The following is a 7,118-nucleotide window of genomic DNA, read 5'->3' on the forward strand; positions in this document are numbered from 1 at the left end:
ACTTTATGGTTAACCGTACAAGAATAATGGACAAAAAATTGAAAAAATACACTTTAATTGAAGCCAAGCAAAAATACCCAAAACATGTTCCAAATGTCATTAATTTCTTATTTTCAATTGAAGGATGTAAATAAAAATTAAGATATATATGTATATATGTATGTATGTAAGTGTATGTGTATGTATGCATGTGTGCACATAATAAACTTTGTAATTCACGCGGTTCAGTTAGATAGGGTATAAAAACCTCAAATCTAAACCTAATCTGGAAATTTCAATAAATTTGACTTAGATATCGCATTCAACACATTTATTATCAAATTCGGATCATTTTGAAGCTAGGTCCGGTTTAGATATACTATATATTTTCAAAATAAAATAAAATACAAATTCTATATAAAATAAAAAGTAAAAATCATTGCAGCAGCTACGTCGTTGGCATCTTTCCTAAAGATAAGGTAATTAGTTAAATTTATATAATTAAAATTAGTGTTTAAATTTTTTTAATTTGAAAAATTAGTTAATAAAACTAGCCAGTGGGTCTGTGCAAGATATGATGAAACAATGGATCTTGAAGTCTTTTTTTTTTTTTTTTGCTTAAAACAGGTGCTTCATACAGTACGTGTGTGAATACACCCAATAAGATCAAAATACAGTAACTCACGGAGTGCTGATGGCAACTCCCCCTCCCCTGACCAAAGAGCATACCCCGAATGGTGGGCCACGAAGGCAGCTACCCAATCGGCTGCCCCGTTGGCCTCCCTAAATACATGCTTGGCCTGGATGGCCATCCCATCTCTCATCATCGCCACAATATTGCGGATGAAGGGGTGGTCTGTGTCCCCGCCCCTCAGCCCCCTCTGAATCCACCGGATGACAGTGGCCGAGTCACCCTCTAACATAATCGAGCTGGCCCGCAGAACAATCCGTGCATGACGATGACCTGCCCAGGCTGCACGCAGCTCTGCTTCGGAAATCGATGTATCAAACAAGTGGCAGCCACCTGCAGCTACTGCCCTAGCATGCGGGTCCCGTATGATAAAGCCTGCACCGCCACGAGTGCCGCCATCCAAAACCGACCCATCGAAGTTGACCTTGAGGAAGCTCGGGGGTGGGGGCTCCCAGGTGAAAAACACCATCCGAGGAGCTGCCGAAGCAAGAGAGGAGCCCCAGGTGTCCCAAGCTGTCAAAGGTCGTCCGTAGGTAGGGTGGCCCTGATCTCTGTGGCCTGTGCCCGAGCAAGCTCTGCCACAAACCTCGGTGACATCCTACGCTCGCCAAGAGTACGAGCGTTCCTAGCCAACCAAATCTGATATGCTGTGCAACTCGCTCTGATACCCTCATCGCGAGTTTATGAACTGGCTAACCACTGTCGTATCACTCTGAGAAACTGTAATCGCGCACTCCGCACCCCCTGCTGGATCCCAGTCCACTGCCATGTCACCCTCGCCCATGTACACTGGAAGAGCACATGGTCCACTGACTCCTCAGCTCCACACGTCTCACACTCTGTCGGAACCCCCCAGCCACGCCTGCTCAACTCGGCTCTCGTCGGAAGGCGGTCCCAACATATCTTCCATAGGAAGAGAGCTACCCTCGGTTGAAGACCCGACCTCTAAGTCCAGGTGCAGTCCGGCCCCGGCTCGTGCCCCGCCGAAATAATGCGGGAGAGATCACCTAATCTGACACTGGCCCGGCTCGAGGTGCCCCAGACCCTGACGTCCGGCCCCCCACAACCGGGTAACGGGAGGGACTGAATCCTCGCAGCTAGGTGTGCCCCAAACAACAACCTGAGTCTGGCCTCATCCCACTCTGCCCCTCCTGGGACTAGTAGGTCACACACCCGTAACCCCTCCACTGCCTCGGTGTGAACCATAGTCGGCCAGCAACTTAGGGGAAGGGAGTCCACCCATGAATCGCCGGTCACATCGATACTCCGGCCGTCTCCAATCAAACATCTGGTATGCGCCAATACAGATGGCATGTACCTCCTGATCTCGCGCCACATGAAGGAGACTCGGTGCCCCCCTCCCCCCGCCGCCACTGAAACCCCCCGACCATATCTAGCTGCCATCACCTGGCTCCAGAGGCCATGTGGCTCTAACAAGAACCGAGCCGCGTGCCGAGCAAGGAGCGCCTCGCGCCTCACTAGGAGGGACTGCACCCCCAAGCCACCCTCGCCGGTAGGAAGGCACACCTGCTCCCATGCCACCAGGTGCACTCCGTGACCTCCACCGTATGACCCCCACAAAAAGCTCCGAAGAAGGCGCTCGATCCTCAACAGAATCGTCTTCGGAACCACTGTGTTGGCCATAAGATACACCGGTATGGATCGCAGCACCGCTCTAACCAGTGTCACTCTCCCCATCATAGATAGGGAAGACGCCCTCCATCCCTCCAACCTGCTCTGGACTCGCTGCACCAGACCGGAGCACTCCGCCACCCGTAGCCTACGGCCAGTAATGGGAACACCTAGGTAGGTGAGCGCCCCCTCCTGCTCTGGTATCTGCAGTATCCCTCTGATCTCCTGTCTGACTCTGCTCTCCATGCTGGGGCTGAAAGAGATGGTGGACTTAAGCAAGTTCACTCTCTGGCCGGATGCCGCGCAATAGTCTGCCACCACCCTGCGGAGAACCCGAGCGTCTGAAGTCCGTGCCCTGGTCAAAAGAAGACAATCATCAGCAAAAAGTAAATGGGAGATAGGTCGAGCCCCCGGGGCTGGGGTATAAGCCTCTAGCTCCCGGCTAGCGCACACCCTCTCCAAGGACCGAGACAAGATATCAGCACAGATAATAAACAAATAAGGGGATAAGGGACATCCCTGTCGTAATCCTAAGGTGGACTCAAAGAAGGATGACGGTGTGCCGTTGACCAAGATAGAAAATTTTGGCCCACGGACACACCCCATCACCCAATCAATCCACTGCCTCGGGAAACCGTAAGCCTCCAACGCCCGCTGAAGAAACCTCCACCTGATCCTATCATAAGCCCGCTCCATATCCAACTTGACTGCCATTAGGCTGTGCTGCTTCGAAGCTCGCCGAAGATCCCAAAGCATTTTCTGGGCCAACATAACATTGTGAGAAATATTTCTGCCGGCCACAAAGGCCCCCTGCTCCTGGCTAATGATGCCCAGTAAGAGGGGCTTCATTCTACCCACCATAATTCTTGCCACAACCTTGTATAAGGTTGTGCACAAGCTAATAGGACGAAAGTGACAAGGCTCAGTCGCATTCTGACGCTTAGGAATAAGCGTAATGAAGGTGGCCTTCCAGCCCACAGGCATGGCTGCCTGGGTAAAGAAGCACTGAATAGCCTCCACCACCGCAAGTCGGATAATACTCCAGTACTGCCGAAAGAAGAAAGGGGGAAAACCATCAGGTCTAGGAGCCTTGTCCGGAGTCAAGGCCCAGACTGCCACCTGTACCTCCAGCGCCGACACCGGCCGGATCAAGGCTATACTCTCAGCGTCACGAATACCCACATCCACCCTCAAAGGGCGGTCCCCATCACTGGCCTCCTCATCCGCCGTCCATCTAGTACGGAAAAAGTCGAGTAAGGACTGACGGATGGCAGGCTCGCTCTCTACTCGATGTCCGGACCCATCTCGCAGAGAGTGAATCATGCTCCTCCGTCTCCGTATAACCGTAGTCCGATGGAAGAACCTAGTATTACGATCCCCCTCGCTTACCCACTGCACGCGGGATTTCTGACGCCAGAAAATCTCATGTTGACGTAACAACGAGTGGTGAGTCGCGAGCAGTCTCCGGAGATCAGCCATATCGTCCTCTGGGAGCATACCCCCTAGGTCTTCCTTCCTTTGCAACTCGGCGATCGAGGACTCTACGCCCTCCAGTCGCCGGAAAATATTACCCACAACCTCACGGTTCCATCGACGAAGGCGTCTTTTAGTCAACTCGAGTTTGCGTGAGACCCGTTGCATGGGATCACCATGCACAGGAACCCACCACGCATCGCGAACAATATCCCAAGACTGGGGATACGATAGCCAAACCTTCTCGAAGCGGAAGGGGCTGTGATGCGTAAGACCCGGTGAGGTGGAGAGTAGCAATGGGCAATGGTCCGAGGCTATCCGAGGCAGGTGGCTGACTCGGCCAGAGGGGAATCGGAGGATCCAATCAGGGGATGTAAAAGTCCTGTCTAATCGTTCCCAAACCCGAGCACTGCCCTGCTGATTATTGCACCAAGTAAACTGTGGTCCAGAGAAACCTAAGTCTACCAGGCCGTTCCGCGACACAAAGTCACGAAACTCCCTCCTGTCCACTCGATCTGTAAAGGCAGCGCCCCCTCGCTTCTCATCCTCACTCAGAATACAGTTGAAGTCACCAATCACTACCGCCGGAATACCCTAGGCGGTCAGGTTGGTAATCTCCTGCCAGAGGATTCTCCTAACCCGGTGGTCCGTGCTAGCGTATACACCGCACAGTACCCATGGAGCAGCGTCGGGTCTTGATATGACCATGATTACTTGTTGAGAGCAGTTGTGGAAGACATCAATCGTCGCCACACACCACCTCCACAGAACCAAAATCCCTCCCGACAACCCCTGGGAATCAACTGCATAGGTCTCCCAATCCCTCTCCATACGCCGCCTCAACCGGCTAAGCCCCTCACCAGATAATCGGGTCTCACAAAGGAGACAGATCTCCAGACAATGGATCTGCACCAATCGTTTGAACGAAGACATGAAGGACGGCTTGGCCGCCCCCTACAATTCCAAGAAAGAATCATCATGGATCACAGTCCACATAGTCGGCCTCAGACTCATCCTCTCCTAAAGTCGCAGGGCCATCCTCAGGCTCAGCGCCCAGGTAGCCTCGCTCCTCCTCCACTCCCCTAGGTGCGGCTACAAGCCCCATAACAACTGCCCTGACCCGCTGGGCGGCGGTAGAGTGGTCCATCACCACTCCTAGTGGTAGTGCATCGGCCATGCTCCCCTCCATATGTGGGGAGGGGTGGCCCCCCACCAAGCACCTGCCTGGGGTAGCATCCTCCAGCACCCCTGCAGTGAGGACAGGCGGGCCAAAGCGAAAAACCCCCTCTGGTCCACTCTCGAGGCCCGCATGAGCATCCCAGAGCCGAGTCACACTCGGCATACCCAACATGGGGGGGTCCTGACCACCGGCCTGAGGGAGCCCCAGACCAGCCGCCAACTCCTGAGAGGGTGGGCTATACCGGAAAGGGCCTGTCATAGGGCCTCCTTCCCCAGTCGGCTCATCCTGGGCCAAAGGAACCGGCTCAAGTCTATCCCCTGGGCCGGAGGCTAGCTGAGTGCACGGACTGCACGTAGGCATGTCCTGTGACCCCCCACCAGCGGGCTACAATTGCCCTGCTAGGCTCAGCGTCGGCCCGTAGGGGGGCCTGGTCGACCGAGCCAACTGGGTCGACCCGCCGGCTGGGCCCCGGGTCCCCCGATTCGACCCGTTCGGGTACTGGGTCGCCAACCATGGCAACCCGGTATTGGCTGCCAGGGGGGGCCGGAGCCAAAAGGACACCACCACCGGCCAAAGGCGACCGGCGGCGCGCGACCTTCGTTGGCTTTTGCCAACTGTCGGTGTCCGCCGGGGATGCCGGCGAGGTCTGACCAACCACCGGAGGTGGCGGATGGGTCGAGGAAGACCCGAGTCCCTTGTCGGAGCCGATCGTCTCCCCCAACCCCGGCGGATGGTCCTCTCGTGGGGCTCGCCTCCGAGTAGCCACCATCCAAGGGCCGTAGACCGGCCCTTGGTTCTCCTCCTCAGTGGCTGGAGGAGGCTGAGCATGCCCCGTTTCGCCCACCGGGTCCGCCGCCCCCGAGGGGGGTCCCCCCGCAGCTCGGCCCTTCGCCGGAAAACGACAGGCGGCGTCGCCGTGACCCAGTCGCCCACAACGGGGGCAGACCGCCGGCAGGTTCTCGAAGACGAAAGGCTGCCAGCGCACTTTCGTCATACCTTGGATCAGTACCCCCGGTAACAGGGGCGCCGTGGTGTCAACCGCAACTTTCACCCGGGCAAAGCCCATCGCCCCCTGCTGCTCGGTGACGCCGTCCACCGCGATCGGTCGTCCCGCCCTGGCAGCAATATGGAGGATGGTCGAGGGCGACCAATACTCCGGCGGTAGTCGGGGCAGACGGAGCCACACCAGCGCCGTCTTCACCGCCGCCTCCTCGGGTTCGAAGTCCGAGACCCAAGGGCTCATGGCGAGGAGCTGCCCCGCCACCACCCACGGGCCCTCACTCAGGGCCCGGTCCCGGTCCTCCATCGATCGGAACCGGAGGGCGAGGTAGTCGTCCGCGAGCCGGACGGCCACCACGTCCTTGAGCTTTGCCCGGGCGGCCACATCTTTGGCCACCCACTCCGCCGGGATGCGGCGGCCAAAGCTACGAGCCACCAACGCTTGCCCTTCCCACTTCAGCCGGGCCGCCGCGATCGGCTCCTCCGGTAGCTGGAGGACATCCGGAAAGCGACGGCTCAGCCGTTCGACTTCCGCGGCCGTGGGCCACTGAGTGACCCACGGCCCCGGCCGCGACCAAGCACCGCGCCTGGTTTCAGTGTGCTTACCCGGTCCTCTCGCCGCTCCCTCCGTCGTCTTCCCCATCGGAGCTTTCCCCATCGGAGCCTTCCCTTTGCGATCCATGGCACCTGAAAGAAAGGGGTTAGCCTAACAAAGGAAAACCTGGGTCAGGGTTGCCTCGCCGGCCCGGCCGACCGACAAGGTCCCGCCTGCTAACGGGAGCCCCGATGCCCTCGCCGACTGGAGCACCTCCGCTTCAAGACCCCCGCCCCCCACTGTCACCTAGCCGCCCGATCCGGTTGCCGGGAGCCAGGTGCACTTGCAGGGCCGAGTCGTCGAGGATTCCACACCGGACGATCAGAACCCCCACCAAACCACCATGCCGGACGCCGAAAGATCGTCGCCGACTAGCCGTTGGGCTCTCTCTCTACGCCGGAGCTTCTCGCTCTAACTAGCCGTTATGTTGTTGGACTACGCATCTTGAAGTCTTTTTCTCCCATCTGGTCTAACAAGGTATCAGGTTCGCAGATTCGATTGTGTCGATGATATCGAGCTTTTCCCCTTTTTTTTTTTTTTTGTCATGGGATAGCAACTGTTCAAATTTG

The sequence above is a fragment of the Phoenix dactylifera genome, unplaced genomic scaffold (genome assembly GCF_009389715.1).
Source record: "Phoenix dactylifera cultivar Barhee BC4 unplaced genomic scaffold, palm_55x_up_171113_PBpolish2nd_filt_p 000051F, whole genome shotgun sequence".
NCBI classification, from domain to species: domain Eukaryota; kingdom Viridiplantae; phylum Streptophyta; class Magnoliopsida; order Arecales; family Arecaceae; genus Phoenix; species Phoenix dactylifera.